Consider the following 22,307-nt stretch of genomic DNA (forward strand, 5'->3'; position numbering starts at 1 on the left):
TTCAATTCAGATTTTATCAAGGAAGATTTATCAAACTTACATATTTTATATTCCAACATTTAAGATAACCATAAATGTACATTAAGTAACATCAAAATATGGGTACATCATAGATTTGAGAAATCATTCCTTGTCTCCTTGAGTTCTAACAAAGTGACATTGAAAAGATTTCAAGGTTAATGAATGCTTATACAGTGTAAGACTATTGTTAGTCATCATGTAGCTTACGATGTAATGCCTACTATTGAGAATATTATTTCCAAATTTTATTATTTTCTCAACTTGGAGAGTTTATTGCATGTATGTAAGCATGCTTATACTTGATCATGCTTCTGCACATTTGACCTTGTTCATACTTATGTGTGCTTATCAAATATTCTACTTATACTTCTATGTGTTAATCAAATCTTCCACTTGTGCACACCATATGCAAGTCTATATGCACTTGAGTATTCATGTCTTGTAACATATATGCTTGAGATGACTTAAATACAAACATATGTGAACCAAAGATATCAACCTCAAGACCCTTTTCTTCATTTCTAAAAAATAATACCAAAATCTAGGCTCCTTGATATTATATCTCTTGGCATTAGAAAAAATATTCACCATATTCCTAGGTCTATAAAGATGATGCTTGGCATTCTAGAAGAATGTCTTGCTCCTTGTGATTAATTCTATCAAAAGCAATCAAATATCTTCTTTGTTAGCACATATTCCTCTTTATTGTCCACTTTTTAAGTACATAGGCCTCATAATAAAAAAGATATCCTCATCTATTATTTGGAAAGTTTATCACAACATCCCCATTTTAAGCATTACATTTAATTTTAAGCCCTTTTAGTAAGATGTTCTTCTCCAAAACACCAAGACTCTTCCTTAGCATCTAAGGGCTTCAAACAAGGCATTTTTTTGCTCTAGAAGTAAACTCGTAAATTCATAAGGGCATTATTAATATTAATATGGTAAATTATAGCTATGGTCAATTCTAACCCTCATAACCATTCACAACAAACCTCCTGGTTTTTATAAATAGACATCTCCTACTTAAAATAATCATCACTTTTATCATACAATTATATGAACATGGATATCATATTATTCCTATTTCTTCATAGTATATTTTTCCCTTTAATTGTACATGCATATTTAATCTACAAAGAACTTGTTACTAAAAATAACTATAAACTTATCAAAAGTACCTTGTAAGATATAGCTGGTCTGGAGCCTTATAGGAAATGAGCTGCAATTGGTTGGGAATATCTCCAAAATCTAATGGACATTGATTAAATGGACAAAAAAATAGATTTGCACAAACCCTTTGCTCTAATGTATTCTATTGGAAGATGGCTTAAGTTTATAAAATCTTTGTTTTGTGTTTTTTGAATCATCAATTTTCAAAGGTAATTATTTTGGCCATTGAGGGAGGCTTCTCTGAGGCTTTGGTATTCTAATGCCTTGGTTAATTCCCTTGCTTGAACAATGCCTCTAAGCTTGACATACATCTTTTGACTTATCCTTGGTTTTGGCAATGACTAATGTAGGCATGTGATTTGTATACTTTCTTTGTTTCCATACCAAGTGACAAGTTTTGGTAACCTCCATGATAGGGTTCCTTTTGTAATTTTGAAAATTTAATGGTGTATGGGTCTTTATAATGCTAACACCCCTTTGTAGTCAATTTAGTTAGATCAAGGGCCAAATGAACATGTGTTGTGTATGGGTCATTATTTTGTTGACATCGGTTTGTTGTTAATTTAGCCATGTCAAGGACAAGATGAATATGTATTTAATCATTATAAATGTCTTTATAATTTATATAATACTTTGCAACCTCCAGTTGTATTTTAAATACCAAAAAAATGCATCATGTGAGACATAGAAATTGTGAATGGTGTACATAAGGATGAGGAAAACTTGAGATATATTAACCTGAAAAAATAGGATCTCTCCTTATATAAGCAGTTGGACAGATGTGGACAAAAAATTACAAGAATTATAACATATGGGTAAAAGTACAAAGTTGTGTCACCTTTCAGGCTGACTTATCAGAATGACTGAATTTGAGTATTTATATCTAAAAATCAATTTTGTTCAAATATATGATCTAGATAAATTCATTCTAGCCAAGTTATATATGTTCTCACACTTTTCTAGTTGGAAATGTCTATTAAATGTGTACTTTATACTAGTTTGTGTCCAACTACTAAAGAAATAAAATTATTTCAGAAAATTGATGTTTCAATAACTCTTACTATTTTTAATAACATATAAACACCATTTTATATAGCTCAAAGTTTAGAATATTCTCATTTAGAGTTTATAGTGTTTTACTTAGATATAGTATATTGTAATTAAATAATACTATAATAACACTCGAGAAGATGTTGACTTTGAGAAAGAATGAAATAATAAATCTTATAAAAAATATTAAAAGCACATGACGTTCTAGTTGAGAAAGTCCTCTTCCAAAATGTATAATTTTTTTTTGTTAGAATATATTTGTTTTGAAAAATGTAGTGGGAGATGAAAACTATCGATTTCAGGTGAGTTGGAATTTGAATTGTTATAAAAGAGAAAATATAGGTCAAAAGCCAATTTTTATTTTTGATTGATCTAGCTATATATGTCATCTATAACATAATCTAAGATCAAAGGGAAAAAGGTTTATTTCCATATAGTTTTGTGGTGGGAACTAGACCCCTCATTTTTAGCATTTTTCAACTAAAAAATTATCCTTAAAAATTAGGAAAATACATCAATTCTTATTCCAAATAATAATCCTAAAATTTTTCCATTTCTATACATTTTATTAATTACTTCATTTTCAAATTCCAAATAATAATACTAGTTTCATGTCCATAGAATGCTAGATACCATCCTTTGTTGGGTCAATTTTGGTTGTGTTCTTCCTCTTCTTTCTATAATGGTCAACTTGGGAGGTCAAGATGGTCAATTGGGTTTGGCTTTTTGTTGTGCCTGATCATGGGTCATGGATCATGGATCCTTTAAAGATGTAATACTTTTTGATACATTAATATATTATATGTGTTGCTGATAAAATAATAACGCTATTTTTATGTCATTAAAGTTGAATAGTTATACTTTTATTAGCTTTTTCCTTTATAAAAGGGTGACACGTATTTGTGCTTTTACTGATTAGATAAGAACACATCATCACCATAGTTGACAAGTTAAAAATAGTGTGTAAATAAGTGTGTGATTGGTGCATAAAAGAAAATAAATATGGTAAAAAGGTGAATGAAAATTATCTTGTCTATTAAAACAAATTACAACATAGTCACTATATAAACCATTGTGGGATATAGATTCATAGATATCAAAACATATTAAAAAAGGTAAATCCAAGAATCAAGGTTTTACTATCCAAATTATAAATAAGAAAGGAAATGAGAATAATGGAATTTATCCTAAAAAAGAACTTGTTGCTCAAATTGGGGTAAAAGACTTTGACAATTTTATAATAAGATAAAACTCTTGGGGAAGAAATAAACCCCATTTTACTATCTTTGTAATTAACTTGAAATGGTTGCTTGTGAGGTCTAAGCCAATAATGTTCCAATTTTTTGTTGTTGCAAAATTAACATAATTAACGAGGTTCTTACTATAAAATGGTATGCTTACATTAGAATTAAAGTGTGTCATTGAGAGCCAAACAATAAAATTTAAGATCAATTTAGATAAAAGGAACATAAATGTACTTTGGCATGTGTATATTATACTTCATTGACACACAATTTCACATGCGCCTCACTTTTTTCTTTACTCGCAAGCACATCACATACTTAATAGGTCCATGTGTCCTTTAAATCTTGATGGTAACTAAATGCAGTAAGATCAATGACACCATTAGGTAATAGGTTTTAAGTAGAACTAAACCAAAGGTAAAAACCTAAAACAAAGTAAAAGAGATCTAATATGAATCATAAAAGTGTATTATAGTTTCTCTAAACCATAAAAGGATCAAATAAAAAATTAGATAAATGGTAGATAAAAAATACCAAGACATTGTAACATCCAAGAACTTTACTCTTTTTTATTTAAGTATAAACTTTAATGTCATACATAACAACATAGTATGTCCACTTGCTTTTATGTAATGGAAGTGGTCATTTTGAATAGACAAAGATGGCCTGGCTAATACTAATTTACACATTGTGCCTCAATTATTCAAAAAAAGGAAAAACATATAATCCCTTCATAAAACATCATATAGGCTTTAACTTTTCATCAGGCAAAGTCAAGGTAAGAGAATAACCAGAATGGAAATCAAAATACAAACAAAATAAAAGGATCAAGAATGTCAAAGGTCCAATATTATATTTCTTATTATTTATTACAATTTTATGAGAAAATTCAAGCATTCAAGTACAATCATATTTCATTGACTAAAATAACTAGTAAATTTATGAATAAATACTAAAAAGAAATCTTATTGCAATGTCTTTCATATTCTCTTTGTTTCTTGCAAACGTTCATTAGTCTTGAGCATGTACATTGCTAGCCCCAATTGATAATGATGTAAATGTATGTGAAAGAGTCATAACAGTTGTTGTGTTGTCATTGATGTCAAGCCTTAATTGGTTAGAAATTGTGCTAATTCAATAAATTTCTATATCATTTGATTGATGAAGAAGATTAAAAGAAAGTATGATGATGTAAATGTTGGTAAGAGTATGGTATTCAGTGGGCACTTGAATCAGTTGGACTATGATAGTATAATGTTGGTTTGAATATTTTACATGAAGTTATAGAATCATATATAAGCAAGATAGTTTGGTCAATTAATGAAGGAACATAGTAATAACTGAGCTACTACGATAATCATTGAGCACATAATGAGGAAGTGATGAATTCTAGTGTTAACTGAGCAATTTCAATTTCAACCAAGTGAAAAAGATGCAATGTTAGTTGAGCATGAATAACAAAAAAAGTTTAGAAAATATTTAATCTAAGTCCACCATATGATAAAAATAAAGAATGTTTGAGAAGAGTCAAAGATAAGGATGAAGTTAGTTATGAGATCAAAACCTAGAGAAACTCAATGAAGATCTAATGAAAGAGATTTTCTATTTTCAAATAGTGCACAAACTTCAAGGTGAAGAAGTATTTTCCAAGCATCTAGATTCAATGAATCTCAACTTGATGAAGATCTAACGATTGTAATTAAGTGGAAAAATCAATGGATCAGAGTATGAGTCAAAGATGAAAGTTTACTATTTAAGAAATGATTGATAAGTTTATTATTATTGAGAAAGGAAAGTTCAAATTTGATGTGTGAAGAGCCTAAATAATCCAAAAAGGGATCAAAAGGAAGAGATTGAGTGAAGCATAGATCTGATTAAGCAAGGTAGTGCTAAAACCTAACAGATCAATTTCATTGTTACTATTTAACCATTGTAGCAGAAAATCTCTTAATTGAGTGCATCTAATAGTCTTGTGAAATCCTATATGGTAACATTTACTAGTAAATTTTTGTAAGTCCTATAGCATATGCCACTCTTTAGAAATGTCAAGGAATGATAAGGTCTAGATGGTCTTTGGTGAAAATTTTCTAACAAGGCCTCATTAACAATGTATTTGTAACCTTTTACAAGGTTGGATCATAACTAAGCTCACTTAAGAATGTAGAAGTTGATGAAATCCAACTTCACAACTCACCAAGGTCACCTGCATACAAATAACATGTTGAACGGAAACCAAAGAAGGAAGAGGTGAAGCTTGGAAAAAACTAAATGGACTTGAGAGAGAAGATATTGCAAACAAAGAAAAATGTATTGCTATACAATATGCCTAGAAAATGAGTTGCGAAATACAATAGGAGATACCGAATATAAAGGCCTCAAGAAAGCTTGTAGAACAAGCCAAAAAGTGCTAGAAGATAAGGTTGACAACTAAGCATACATCCACAAAAGGTGGAATATCCTCGATCAAGGTGAGGAGATAAGTATGACTTAGATAGGAACAAACTCTCATGTTGTCAACAACTCATCAACTATTAAATAAATGCATTAACTTAAGTAAAAGAATAAATAATTATTTACTCTAACACCCCCCCCTTAAGTGCAACTTAAGGGAATGCACTTAAGCTCACAAAAACTAAGATGAAATGCAGAATAGGTCCTAGAAACAAGGCTGTGTTAGGTACCCATGTACAATGCAAAGAAATGCAACCTCTGAAAATAGGGAAAGAGAGAAAACCTCATGAGAAAAGCCCTCCCCCAAAAAGAGGTAAGAAAACCTAGTGAAGGACTGAAGAAGCCTCCAGCGAGAGGAATGTCCCATAAAACAAGAACAAAAAGTGATCATGAAGTGCATCACTAAAGCATGAAGAAGCCACAAATTCTATCATCAGAAAGAAACTGTTGATCTGAAGAACCTCCTTGTAAGAAGAAGGCACGAACTGAGCATATCTATATGGTAGATGATCCATCTCCCCGAAATGCATAGGTAGCCAACCACTACAATCTCCTAGTATATAGGATCAAGTACTGAATACATAGTTCATGCTATTGAACCATCAAACCAAGGAAGCATTAGAATAACCCCCAATGCAGATGGGGTGAGATGATAGGCAATTGAAAAGGTGGGCCAAAATCCTCTATAGAAAGAACCAAGAATGACAAGAGAGTTGAAGAGGTACAGACACCTATAAAGACATGGTCACTAACGCTGCATGGGGCAAAAAAGGAAGAGAGCACAAAAGTGGCAAACAACTATCCCCCATGGTTCTTTATAAAATAGTGCTTGTAGTGCTTTCCCTCGTTCACATCTTTTTCTGGATATTGTTGCTATTATTATCAGACTATGATAGACTAGTTTTATGGTTGATGGATTAGTGGTTTTGTTTTGACACTATCAGACATTATGTTATGGATTCAGTTGGTATATGATGAGATCATTCAGACTTTACATTTCATGCATACATGATGATCATTACATTGCTTTCAGTTATTGTTGATGATTATTTAGATGGTTTATTATCTCATGTGTTTGATTATAGATACTTACCCCATACTTGCATGCGTATGGTGTGTGTGTTTTCTTATTGTATGGCATTTTTGATGTGGTTAAGGAAGGGAGTCGTAGTCACCTGCTTAGTCGAGATCTACACGATGCACCACTTCCTGCCATTGTCTGTTTAGCTTAGCATTATATATATTGTATGTACATGCATGGTTTTTTTGCAGGTTGCAGGTACCAGGTATCGACTTCCCTGAATTTCCAAGATGAGTGTACCCTATTATACTATCTCAATGATAAGAGAAGGGAGATAAATTCACAAGTCCAAATCTCAAACCCTTAAGCCAATTGTCCTAGTGAGGTAGGACAAGTATCTGGATATTTTACCCACCGAATGTGTCAGATGACATAATTCATCATTTTTAACCCTTTAGACTGATTTTGTGTGAATTACTCTATGATGGGTTTTCATATTTTATTTTGGAGGTCTATGGTGAATTTTCTATTAATTAAGTCTTAACAAATAGATTTAATTAATAAATTAGTTATTTGAGAAAATTAATATAAAATATCATGATCTTTGATATTTTGATTATAATTAATTAAATGAGAATTAATTGAGGAAAAAGGATTAAATAAAAGAAAATTAGAAATTAAAATTAATAATAATTATAAATAATAATAAAGTAATAAATAAATAATAATAATAAAAGTTATAAAAATTAAAATGAAAGTTATAAATATTTAAATAGAAGTTATATAAAAAGTGAATTGGAGTTATAAGCTTGCATGAGAGTTAACGCACTTTTCTATTTCTCTTATGTCAACAACACGAGGGTTAGTGCATCAATTAAGCACATGGTGTCTACAACCCTATGACTCATCTAGAAGATTGGAAAAAACCCATGCTTAGTTGGTGACACCTTCTAGCTATTTCTAGAGGCATTCTAGATGTTTCCTGAGAGTTCTTTATATTCAGGCATTCCTAGAGGCATAGATATAGCATTGGAGAGCAATTGGAGCATTGGAGGATTCGAGAACTCTGAAGAAGGGAGCTTGCTCTGCGGGTTTTCTGAGGAAGAGTGAATTAGCATCAGAATCTGGGTAGATTCTTGTGATTTTACTTATGCTATTTCTACATCTTGCATTCCCTGTCTTCTTCGTGTCTTCCATATGTCTTCTGAAGAATTTCCTATTTTTATTATTTGCATTCTCAATATGGGTAGTTTAATTTATTTGAGAATTTTATATGCATAGATCTGAAAAGAACACGGGGCTAGGGTTTAGATTCATAGTCAAACCCATTAGATTAATTATTGGAAAAAAATTTGAGATCAAAGACTTATAGGAAAATTCTGAGAACTGGAATTTATATATGTTTATATTTCCAAATTTGAATGCATATATGCATATATACATATATAAATATAATTTTATATATATATATATATATATATATATATATATATATATATATATATATATATATATATATATATATATATATCATTAAGAAGTCGAATGACACATAATTCACAGTGAGCGAATGACGCATCGCGATTGGAGGATAAAATTATAATTTTGAATGGGCGGGGGGACGTGTTTTCCCACTCCCACCGGTGGTATTGCCAAAATAGACTGTGGTACCGCAAAGTACCTACGATCTGCAGTGTACCTACGACCGCAGTGTACCCTGCAATCCGTGGGTCATGTGTGTGTGTGTGTGTGTGTGTGTGTGTCGGTAGTTATAAACTCGTCGTGTGTTGTCAAATGTTTATTAAATTCGTTTATAAGTTAATAATTATATATATATATATGTATTTATATATATATATGTATAAATATATATATATATATATATATAAGTATATGTATGTATATACATTATTAATAATGAATAATTGATATATTAATAGATATTTGGAATTTAAAGAGTAATTTTGTAATAACAAGTTATTTAATTATATTGAGCAATATAGGTTCAATATAATCTTTTAATTTGGAAAGATGAATATGAAAAGAATTTAAAATATTATTTGGAAATAAAAGACATTTAGAACATTTAGAAAATTGAGTCTAATGGTTTTTGGGGAGAAACTTTTATCTACCAATACAAAAACATGGGTTAGGTTAAACGTGAAATTTCTCCACTTGATATTTAAATTGGGAAATGTAAACCGAGACTTTTGCATTTAAATTCAAGTTTGTAAACTTAGTGAAACCAAAACATGTGTTTGCATCGTGTATTCTTTATGCTATTATTTTGGGTTTTGGGTTGACTAGTGTTGACCAGTTATAGGACGTCTACCAGAGGCTTGGGAGTTATGTGATTGTGATGTCATGATGATGTTTTAATCTCGATCTTTATAAACCCAACCATGGTTATGTGATGGAATGCTCTATGTATTGTTTGTAATTACTGGTTGTTATAGTTGAGATTCTTATGTATGAGACACTTGACTTAACCATTTTTGGTCATCGATCAGTTATCCTTGGTTATTTTCTAGTCATCGTGATGGGACTGTAATGTGGATTTATTCTTGATGATGTCATGTTGTGACATGTTTGACTCAACCATTTTTGGAGTCTTTGATCAGTATGATTGAGATATATTTTGGTTATTAAGAACCATTGGATACTTTGATTATCAGTGATACTTCAGTTGCCAATAGAGAGTTGTTGTGTTCATGATTTTCTATGGATGTTTGCTCATGGAGATTTGATGCTTTTATGCATATTTGATGATTTTATTATGGATTATCTTTGTGATTTTGAGATTTATGATTCCATGAGCTTAGGGTAGGATATCTGCATGTAGTGTCGGGAAGTGGCTTGCAATGGGGGCCAAGGCCCTAAGAGGCTACCAAGGTAACTCATTGTAAGTTGGATTAATAAGTGATAACATCCACACCTAATACTAACTGAATGAACCTAAAAAGATAAGTGTTTTGGTTCTCGCCCATGCCTTGAGTGATTTTACAGGCTAGGATGGGAGTAGTGAGAACGCATGGTTGCGACCTTGCATTCCGTAGTATGCCTCGTCAGTATGAGAGGATACTAGCAACCGCATGAGATCAGTATGGACCCGTGGAGTTTAGCTAACTACCAGGATAACTTGTACATGATAAATGCGATGACACTTTCCCACTTGCATAGTAGGTTCCTACATGTCTTTGTGTGCCTCTGGGATTAGATGTCAGATTTTGTGTCTAGAACCTTTGAGTTAGTATACTTTTAGGATTCCTAGACTTATGGAGATTTGTACTATGTGATTTTGGATAGCCTGTTTGGGACTTGAGATTATATCCTCAGCACGGTGGGAGTGGACCACTTAGGTACCACACGGTCGGGTGGTAGTGTATTTTCCACTCTTATCATTTGAGATTCATTGAGACATCGTGGCTGATGTGTCCTTCATGATGGTGGATATGTATCCTTTCATTGATGATTAGCATATGTTCAATGATGTTATCTTATGCTTATATTTGCATGTTAGATTACTTTCTGCATATGATGTTGTATATGTTAGGAGTGACATTCCTACTATGTTAATACCGATGATCTCTTCGATGATTTGGAATGTTACGCACGGAGGGATGGCTAGGATCCACGATGGTCTAATGATGCTATTAACGATTGGGAGGAATTGTGCACTTAGTTTATTATGTTTGATCTTTATGATGGATGTATATGTTTTCTATGATGATGTATCATGTTTATCATGTGATTATCATTACTTTGATGTATCATGGATTAGAATAGGATGATGTACCTTATTCTATATATGTATATTGTTTGAGCTTGTCATACCCTATGACATGTACAATGGATGATTGAGCATTTGAAATGTAATGTATAAACATTGGACTTATCATTAATATTTCTTGTGGATGTTGTAGTAGATGGATTCATGTATGTTAGTTGATTTAGATGTAATTCAATGTTAAGAGATTCTAAAGAATGTAACCAGTTGTGTATGTTATGTTTACTTTCATATGGACATTGCTATTGCTTCCGTTATGATGCATAAGTTATTTGTGGTAATTATTTTCATGTAAAAAAAAAAAGCTACTAAACTTAGTGAAATTCTAGGTTAATTCTTTGGATCCCTTGGCGGGGCATTATAGTGCTAGTACAACTATCTCAAAACAACATTCATGAACCCAAAATGCAAGAGTGGCACTTTATCTCAATGCATTTTGCATAAAGATGCTTACAAATGATAGCTACAAAGATCAAAAAAGAGAAAAAGCTAATACAAAAGATAGTACAGCCCAAAACAAAAGATCCTATGCCATGAAAATGATCCTTTGACCTGGAACACCCAAGATATCCACCATAGAGAAAAAATGCCAAAAACATGATAGAAATAGCATGAGGCAGAATCTAAAGAAAAAGATAATATTTCTAAAAAATAGATAGAACCAACTTTCCAAAAATATAATGTTTTCAAAAAATGGATATGGGACACAAAAGATATGCTTGCTGGAGTGAAAAATAGAACTTCAAACTTCAACTACAAAAGGGCAATAAAACTACATCAAAACCAAAAAAATACCTACACCAATGTCTCTATTTCGAAACCAGCTTTTTAGTGCTTCTTTTGGATCAAAAAAATACCTCTGTATGCTCAAGTTATGGCCAAAAAACCACAAGTAGGTCAAAAAGGACCCTGGAGAGCCTATAGGTGTGATGATGTAGTGTTGACATCATGCTGACATCAACAAATCATGAGCTTAAAATTGATGACCTTGGGGCCATCACAACAAGAAAAAGGGGCCATGTGGTAGTGCTATGTGGATGCCACATGGCAAGATGTTGATGTGTCTAGGTAATATGGCAGGGGCCACGTGGCAGATGCCAACATGGCACCCGTGCCATGTGGCACCCAAAAAATGTGCCAAGTGTGCTTGAAAAAAATCCATGCAAATAGTGTGTAGAGAGCTGACAGACTAGAGATCACTACCAGTGGTAGTGGCTACAAGGACAGCTACCTCAAGTGTCACCGCGACAGAGGCAGTGGGTAGGCGCCGCTGGGGTGGACGCGGAGTGGTGGCCGCAGGTGGGTTGTGTCATAGTGTTATCTTGGTGGAGGAGGCCACGGAGCAATGTGGAGGTAGCATCATAGTGGTGCAGGGGCACTACTATGGCAGTTCTCTCTTTTTTATTTTGCATGCCAAAAATGTTCGTACAGTCTGTACAGCTAGCCCAAACTAAAAAAATTTGCCTCTCAGAGCTCTTGTCACCAAAATCAAAAAATTTAATATAAATCTTGACTATTATGGGCCTTCTGAACTCAAGGCAATGTCCATTTAGGCCCAAAGTGCTCTGAAAAAAAGTCTTCCCCCAGATTGAAGAAAAAAATACAAACAAACTAGGGTTTGTGTCTCTGAATCGCGGCTTCAAAAAACCTTCAACCAAGAAATAATAGGAAGGCTCTGATACCATGTAGAAGTTGATGAAATCCAACTTCATAGCTCACCAATATCACTTGCATGTAACCTATCAAAGGGAAACCAAAGAAGGAAGAGGTGGACCTTGGAAAAAAATAAACAGACTTGAGAGAGAAGATATTGCAAACAAAGAAAAATGTATTGCTATACAATATGCCTTGAAAATGAGTTATGAAATACAATAGGAGAGATTGAATATAAAGGCCTCAAGGAAGTTTGTAGAACAAGTCGGAAAGTGCTAGAAGATAAGGTTGACAACTAAGCATACATCCACAAAAGGTGGAATATCCTCAATCAAGGTGAGGAGATAAGTATGACTTAGATAGGAACAAACTCCCATGTTGTCAACAACTCATCAACTATTAAATAAATGCATTAACCTAAGTAAAATTAAGTAAAATAATATATAATTATATACTCTAGCAAAGAAGAGTGAAAATATCTGGTTTTTGGTCCTACGTGGTTTTTCCCTTTATAGGGTTTCCATATTAAATAATTGTGTCAAACTTGTGTAAATGTTTTTGATATTTCATGTTTAGTTCAAGTTCTATACTTACTACTACAACTTGGTATAAACTAGGAGATAACTCTGATACTTAATATATTAAGGAATAGTAAGATATATTAAGTTGTCAGTTTGATGCATAGATGAAATTAGTTTGAAGTATGATGTTTGATGATTGTTACTAAGTGATTGATCTAAAAGATTAAGAAGTTTAAGTGGATACAAAAGTGTTTCACGGCCTATAGGATAACTAGTGATAACTAATTCACCCTCCTAGTTATCTAAAAATTGGTATTAGAGCATGGTGCTTGAAGGAAAAGTCTAAAGGGACTTAAGTTACAGATCCAGAGATGTATAAGAGAGAGGTACCAAAGCTAAACAAAGAGAACTAATTATTGTAGAAAGAATATCTTATCTAAATGGACCTTAAAGTCTTATGAAATCCTATATGGTGACATTCAATACTAACATTTTGTAAGTCCTCTAACACAAACCACTCTTTAGAAATGTCAAGCAATGATAAGGTCTAGATGATCTTTGGTGAAAAATCTCTGACAATGTTGGATCATAACTGAGCTCACTTCAGAAGAGTGAAAATATTTGGTTGTTGGTCCTAGGTGGTTTTTTCCTTTACAAGGTTTCCACGTTAAATAACTATCAAACTTGTGTGAATGTTTATGATGTTTCATGTTTATTTAAAGTTTCAAAACTTGGTATAAACTAGGAGATAACTCTAATATTCAATATGTTAAGGAATAATAAGATATATTAAGTTGCCAATTTGATGCATAGATAAAATTAGTTTGAAGTGTGATGTTTGACGATTGTTACTAAGTGGTTGATCTAAAAGAATAAGAATTTTAAGTTGGTACAAATGTGTTTCAAGACTAGTAGGATAATTGGTGATAACTAATTCACCCCCTAGTTATGTAACAATTGGTATCAAAGCATGGTGCTTAAAGGAAAATTTCAAAGGGACTTAAGCTAAGAATTTGAAGATGTATAAGAGAGAGGTACCAAAGTTAAACAAGGAGAAAAGTTCATTATGGAAGAGCATGATGAAGCTGCATATATCTAGAATTTGAGACCATGCATTACACTTTCTAGAGAACTTGTACACCCAACCAAACCTGCTTATGACAATTGATGACATGAACCAAAAGAAATAACATAATAGTGTGATGATTGAGATTATTTTTGCACTTAATGATGTTGAATTTGATAATGTCAAAGATTATTATACTAGTAAAGACATGTGAGACAAGATGATATTGGCAAATGGCGTAGAAAATATTGTTTAGTATTTTAACTAAATCAAAGAAGTTGTGAGTTCCATCAAAGCTACTAGAGAAATCATCAATGATACATAACTTCTAAGTAAAGTTTTAGAGAATTGTTATCTTTCTATGCTATAAGAATATCTACTATTTAGGAAGTCAAGGATATGCCTGGTAGTGATCTTACTCTTGATTGTTTGGTTGGTATATTGACTACATTTGAGTTAAGTAACTATGGTAATAGTATGCCTAATATTGAGAGTACTTTTATGTTTTAACTACCCATTGGAAGTTCAAATAAAGATAAGTGCAGTAAGGATGGGAGTAATTTAGATTCAAATTCAGATGAGAAGGAAATGGATGAGATTTAATCTCTACTTTCAAGGAGGCTATTGAGAGGTTTAAAGAAAGATTCAAAGGTAAACTACCTCTAATATGTTTTAAATATAATGAAGTTGGTCACTTTGCTGCTAGATTTCCTAACAAGTACATGAATGATAAGAAAGATAAGAAGGAGAAAAAATACAAAAAGAACAAGGATCACAAGAATTACAAGGACAAAGGAAAGAAGTCACACTACATTTTTTAAGAGGAGCACACTTAGTCAGATACATAAGATGAAAATCAAGGAGTAGAAGTGGTATATGTTGTTGTTAAACAAGATCATAATGATAAAAGGTATGAGGAAGGAAAAGTCCCTTATTTCTCATGTTGTAAGGATGGCACATGGATTATTGATATTGGATGTTCACATCATATGACTGGTGATATCAATAAGTTTGATAACTTTGAAGAATATGAAGGTGGAATTATTAAAGTTCGAAATAATGTTCTATATCTAGTGAAAGGTAGAGGTACATTAATAGTTAGTGATAAAATCATATGTGATGATGCATATTGGGTTCAAGGACTAAAGTATAACCTATTAAGTGTTTCTCAATTGAATAATAAAGGTCACAAGTTGGAGTTTTAAAATAAAAATGTTATGATCCTAGAGAGAAAACAAGAGGTAATCTATTTTACCTAGATCCTACTATTAGTACATGCCTATTTGAAAAACTTGAATATGTATGGTTATGGCATAAGAGACTTTTTCATGTTAACTTTGAGAATATGGTCAAAGTGAGTAGAAATAAGAGAGTGAGATGTATATCAAGCTTGCATAAACTTGATAATGCTATGCACAAGCAATGTCAACTTGGTATGCTAACTAAGTCTAGTTTATCAAATAAGACAAATTTGACTAATGATATTCTAGAACTAGTACATACCAATTTGTGTGGACCTATGAAGCTTGAGAGCTATTATGGAGACATATATTTCATTATATTTGTTGATGGTCATTCTACAATGATGACTGTAATATTTCCTAAGTGAAAATATGATGCATGTTGAAAAGGAAATAGGTAAATATTTGAAATACTTAATATCTAATAGATATGGAGAGTTTATGTCTAATTCATTCACTAGATTTTGTGTTGAGCATGGAATTAAGAGACATCTATCTACAATGAGGACACCACAACAAAAAGGGATTGTAGAAAGAAGAAATAGAATAATTGTTGATTGTGCTAGAACACTACTGATTGAAAAAGAAGTTACACAAATGTTCTAGAAGAAGACATAAGCATTATTGTATTTATTAACTGAGTTTAGTTCAAGAAAGGAACAAAAAAGACACCATGTGAACTTTGGTATGGTCATACACCAAATGTAAGTTATCTCAAAATATTTGGAAGTATGTATTATCACTAGTAGAATTTTGGAAAATAAATGACCACATGACTAGAACTTTTAGTCGCAAGACCAAAAATTTTAGTCACATGACTAAAAGTGATCAAATTCTAATTTTTTTTGCAATTTATAAGAACAAGCAACTAAATAAATGACTAATTTGATCATTAGCTGAAATCAAAAGGTTAGACAAAAATAAGTAACTAAATAACTCACTAATAGAATTTTTGTTCTATCAATACATTTTTATCAATTAATTTCCTCAAATGAAGAAAAAGATATCATCAAACTATGATGCATCTTTTATAATCTCTTAGTGCACAAGTTAGTCATAACAAGTACTTCGTATACTTCAGCTAATTAAATGAATATAATATTTGAGACAATCAAATTGAAACTAGTTTACTTTTATTTAAAAGTTTTTTTTTTTAATATTAGATTTATTATATTTACATTATCTTTTAGAATAATATTTTTGGTAAACAATAATCCTACCCTCAAAATTAGTAAGTCAAGACTCAATATAATAGACCCTTCAATTGTTGACATGATAAAGAATAATCTTGTGAGATTTGAATCTTGAATGTAAATATTATAGAGAAGAAACTCTATCATTTCACCCAAACATAAATCTTTTCTATTTTTTTAATTTAATATTTAAAATGTGATTAATAAAAAATTAATTTAAAATTTATAAATTACATAATATAGGGTGTCCACTAATGTATTTAGGATACCCAAACATTATTGTTTTAAACTATAAAACTTTTATTATATAAAACTCTCCACATAATAATATAAAAGAAATTATTTATTTTCATAAAATATTGAAGGCATTAATGGAATTATAATTTTTTTTAAATGATAATAATAAATATTGAAAACAAATTTGATGAAATATTTATCACTGTGATTATAATGAGAAGAAGCAGTATTCATTATTTTATATTATATTTAATATAATATAAAACTTGTGACTTTATATATATATATATATATATATATATATATATATATATATATATATAACTTATATAAAATATAGTATAATATAATATAATATAAAAACTTATTTGACATAAACTTGTGTGACTTAAAACTACACTTTAAAACTTAAAGACATGCATTGTGCGCTTGTAAAGATAGATAGCTTAACCTTAGGTTGAACAAGGAGCAATCATTCTAGGAGCATTTAGATTTGGGAATTAAAACAATAGATCTACATTATAATCACATATACCACATACATATTTGTGTATGTTGTCCTTTTCTTCTTGTTCAAAATTATAAAAGTAGTTAAGCCAATAATTTATCTAAAGAGACCTTCAACATAGCAATAAAAAAGTTCTTCTAAAAGTTTTCAAACACCACAAACCTTACAATTAGAAGGAAGCCTAAATTTAGTTTCAAGATATGATGTTGATTTCAACTTGGAGAGAAAAATAATATAATTATTTATAGTAATATATAGGAAGATGCAATATTTAAATACGCTTATGTTACATATGAGTTAAAAATTGTATTGTGAAAAATCAAGACACTTAATACCCATTGCAATGTGTAAAGATGGGTGAATAAGCCAAATATGACCAATCATTATAGTGATCTATAGAATTTCCCAACATTTATTGAAAGTGTCTCTCAATGATTGAATGACCTCATGGCCTCCAAAATGGAAGAATGAACATGAATATTTATAATTTTCCAACACTTATTGAAAGTGTCTCCCAAATATTAGCCGATGATTTCATGGTCAACAACATGAAATAATGGAAAGTTCAATGGGTAAGAGGAAGGTGAAAATAACACCACATATGAACAATGCCACAAAACCTAGAACTTGAGTGAAATTGGGTTCATTCTGATTGATTTTGTCAATTAACCCCTAATGTTTCTCACTTGATTTAAACTCTTAAAGCTCACAAAGCCTAAAACCCCAAATATACATTAGCTCAATCAAAACAAATATGCATAGATGCTTTAAATAACTAAACTAAGAATAAGAATAGAATATGGATGTTGAAATCCCCAAATTAAATATCCTTGTGTATTTGATTAATGGATTAGCTCAGAGACAAGGAAACCATTGGTGACAAGGAAATCTATACATGTTATTACGAGTATATTGTTAGTATATGTGAAGGATCAAGTAAAAGTGTAATGAATAAGTGTGGTGAGATGAGAAGAATATAGTCCATGCATAAGAACATAATATGAGCCATTTGGGTGGGCATTTGTGTTTCTATTCTACATGTCTTGATACATAGAAACCACCATTTTACAAACCAATGCATCAAAAATATAATAAAAAGAGTGGAGAATCCCATCATGGTGGGGTGGGCTATGCATGGACAAAGGGAAACCAAATAAATTATTTCTAGTAGATTTTCTAAGTTGATGGGCCACTCCCATTCAAACAAGCCAATGAACAAGTCATTTTTAGTTCATTTGAGGCCAAAATCAAGTCTTTTTATAATTTGATGAGAGAACAAAATTGTTGAATTAAATAGTCCTATCTTATTTTATGCCTTTTTTAAAATTCTTTGATGAAATATGCTATATGTTTCATCATTAAATTGTTTTCTACATTAAGTGTAATTAACATTCTCATAAGAATTATTATTCTCATATGCAATTAATTGCCCTCAAAATATAACTCCCAAATAAATAAATAATAAGTAATAAACTTATAATACTAGTATCCTCCATCTATCCCTTTATATCCTTTTTAAAAAAATGATTTTCAAGAAATATTTACATACCCATCTCACACCAAAGTGCGATTTTCAATTTACCATATTATAACCCACATTTTAATATCTACATAATTTCCCAAAAGTATCATATCCTATGCCATGTACCTTTTTTCCACCAATTTATTTTAGAATTCACACTAGCATAAAATCATTGAGCCCAACTCTCAGATCCATGAGTATATCACAGTTAATGGAAGCAACAAATTTTAGGGTTGAAATTGCGGCTGCTTGCTTAGTAGTAGCAATTGCATTCAAAGCTTAGGAATTCTCCTTATATGAAATAATTGGAACTATTATTGGTATGTTCTTTCATAACAGAATGATTAGATCATTTAGTAGATCTACTCAGGGCATTCATACTACACCTACTCTTCTTTGTACTTCAATACGAAATAGTCCAAATCACACCTAATGTCCATGCCTATAATAATCAACTTTCCATTTCTATCGATATTGGTGTTATCTTGAAGTTTTGTAGTTGAATCAACTAATTCATACAACCTAAGAAATGTCATACTTGTATCTCTATTGAAACCAAGATCTTGAAAATATAATTTAGTTGTGGCAGACATAATGATGCACATCAAGTATTTGACCAAATGTCTAAATCGAGTGTGGAGGCATGGGATTCCATGATCAATGATCATATCAGGGGAGAACTGTAAGGACTACCCTACAAAACCAATGCCACATCAACAATCTCCATATAATGTGGAATATTCAACAAGAGTCAAAGCCATTTGAAAATTGATGAATCAACATTAGTTGATTAACTATCATTAAATTTAACAAAATGATACATATACATATATTCTCAAATCTAAAAGAATACCATAATTAAGTTACCAGAATACCAAGATGTACCCATTATCTTGTCAATTTTGACAGAAGCTCTAGAACCTATCTAAGAACAGAAGGGCGGGAATATTGTAGGAGTGCTTTACCACCCTACCACGAAGTTGTCAAGGGAAGTTTCTTGATATTGAGCATGAATTTTATTTATAAAGAGATTATATTTGCATATACATAGTTTTTCTTGGGTGGTACACAATTCTATTCCTTCTCTTGGTTTTACCTGGTTAGTTTTTCTCGTTGTCCAGCTAGGTATCTTTCATGTCAGGAAAGATTTTAGGGAAGCTTAACATCTTTGTGGTAGGGTGGTAAATCACTCCTACAATATTCTTTCCATTCTATTCTTAGACAGGTTTTGGAGCTTCTATCAAAATCAATGACATAATCAGTACATCTTGGTATTTTGGTAACTAAATTATGGTATTCTTTTAGATTTGAGCATATATGTATATGTATCATTTTGTCAAATTTAATGATAGTTAATCAACTAATGTTGACTGGTCAATTTTCAAATGACTTTGATTCTCGTTGAATATTCTACATTATATGGAGATTGTTGATGCGGCATTGGTTTTGCAAGGGCAATCCTTACATATGGTATCAGAGCTCTTGGTTCCTCGCTTAGGCCTTGAGTTCACTATGCTAGACACACAACTGTAAGTCAACTAGTTTACTTTATGTTGTATGAGTTGATGATATGGGTTGTATGTTCTATCTCTCAATTATGATTACTTTTGATATAGAAGGATATGATGCTCCTTATGCATGTCATGATTTTGAGTAAAAATTGCATTCCTTTAAAGATTGTCAAAATGAAAAGTTTGTGGAATGATTGGTAAATTACATACCTCATATGTTTATGAGTATATTTGATTTAAATTATGTGATGGTATAATATGTGTATTGGTGTATTAAACTTGAACTATTGAGATGGTCAAAGGATGGTTGAATTTTGCACTAGGCTATGAGAGCCTACCAAATGAAGACTTGGCTTGTGATAGAAAAAAAATCTTTAAATTGTGTAAATAGAATGTGATGCACATGTCATGCAAGAATTATGTTTATGCCTTATTTATGTGGTTCATTGAGTAACCTAGTATGATAAATAGGAAGAACATGGATTTCATTTGAAAAAGTATTGCATGTTCCATTGTGCATTTAGAAATATTTGATTATCAAGATAAATTGCATGTGATGCATGTGAAGTTTGGTTATGTTCTTAGCGGCATGTGGACACAAGGTGTTGTTAAACATCTACTCCCTCTTGGTGACTAGTGAGAGTCATTGTGCTTTATGTGAATTGGGTTTTCATTTTATTATGTTCAATTTCATGAACTTGGATGTGATGAAGGACTAGCTTGAAATTTTATGTTCTTTGTGACCACCGAGCCACCAATTTTTTATGTGACCTTGTGTGCTAGAAAATGTGACCTGTTAAGAGCATGGGTTAATGAACAAAAATTAGCTAAAAACCTTGAAAGTGCATCAAAGATTCATCAACATGAAAAGAACAAACATTAACTAATGCTTGATTGGGTTTTACAACCCTAAACAGCTAACAAACCCAATCTTCTAGCCACCTCTACAGCTCAAAAAAGGCGCCCATAAGAGGTCTTGTTGGTGTGTTAAGATTGGGGTATGTTTGGTGTGCTCTCCCAAACACAACAATAAACGAATCTCTTGAGTGTGTGAGTGCAAGTGTGAATGCAAATGTGAATGAAAATGCACTAAGATCCTAAGCTATGTGGGATGAAGAACACTTCAAGAAATGGCTATGAAAAAAGTCATTCTTGGAAGCATTCAATAATGAAGATGATATGCAATAAAGGAGACTAACTAAGAATGTAAGCTATGGAATGGAAATGCAAATGCATAAAGAAAACTAAATGAACAATGTAAGATGCAAACTAAATCAGCTACCAAATGATTAGTATGAACCTAAAGAATCACTATGAGAACTCTACTAATGCAAGCTCAAACTACCATGAAAGCTCAAACTATGAATGCAAACTCAAATCTCAACCCAACATGATAACAATGCAAAAATGAGAGATGAAAATACTTGAGACAAACCCTCTATTTATAGGCTTGAGGGAGGGCTTGGTGAGGTGGCATCCATGTAGATGCCACATAAGGTGACATGCAAGCCATGCAAATGGTCAAGAATTCAAAGTTTTCTCACACATGTGTGAGCAAACTTGAGAAGAAGAGTGGGAGATAAGAGTGTGTAGGCATGTCATCTCACACATGTGTGAGCACACTCTTAGGCTAATGAGGGGGATTAGGGAGATGATTAGGAATGATTAAGTGGGATTAGATAAGAAGTAGGCTTAAGAGGATGAAAATGATGGTTATAGGCTAGGCTCTAGGTTAGGCTTAAGATTAAATTAAATGAGATTTAATTTAATCATGGGTTTAGACAAATTAATGGGATGTAAGGGTTTAAATAAATAAAATTTATTTAAAAAGGGGATGATGGAGGATCATGTGTTAAATTAATTTAACACATTAAGGCTAGGAGTATTTAAATTAAATTTCAATACCTAGGAGAATGAACTCATTTAATTAAAATAATATAATTAAATAAGTAGAAGAATGTGAGCAATATAATTAATTAATTAATAATTAATTACAATGTCATGGGAAATAGTAAAATTAATTAATGTAGTGTTTAGGGACGATTTTAAGCGTCTATAGACCTATTTACTATGGCTCTTGTTCACTTTTATTTTTGGTTTTGTACCTC

The sequence above is a fragment of the Cupressus sempervirens genome, chromosome 9 (assembly GCF_028749045.1).
Source record: "Cupressus sempervirens isolate cs-2001-9-10 chromosome 9, ASM2874904v1, whole genome shotgun sequence".
In the NCBI taxonomy this organism is placed as follows: Eukaryota; Viridiplantae; Streptophyta; class Pinopsida; order Cupressales; family Cupressaceae; genus Cupressus; species Cupressus sempervirens.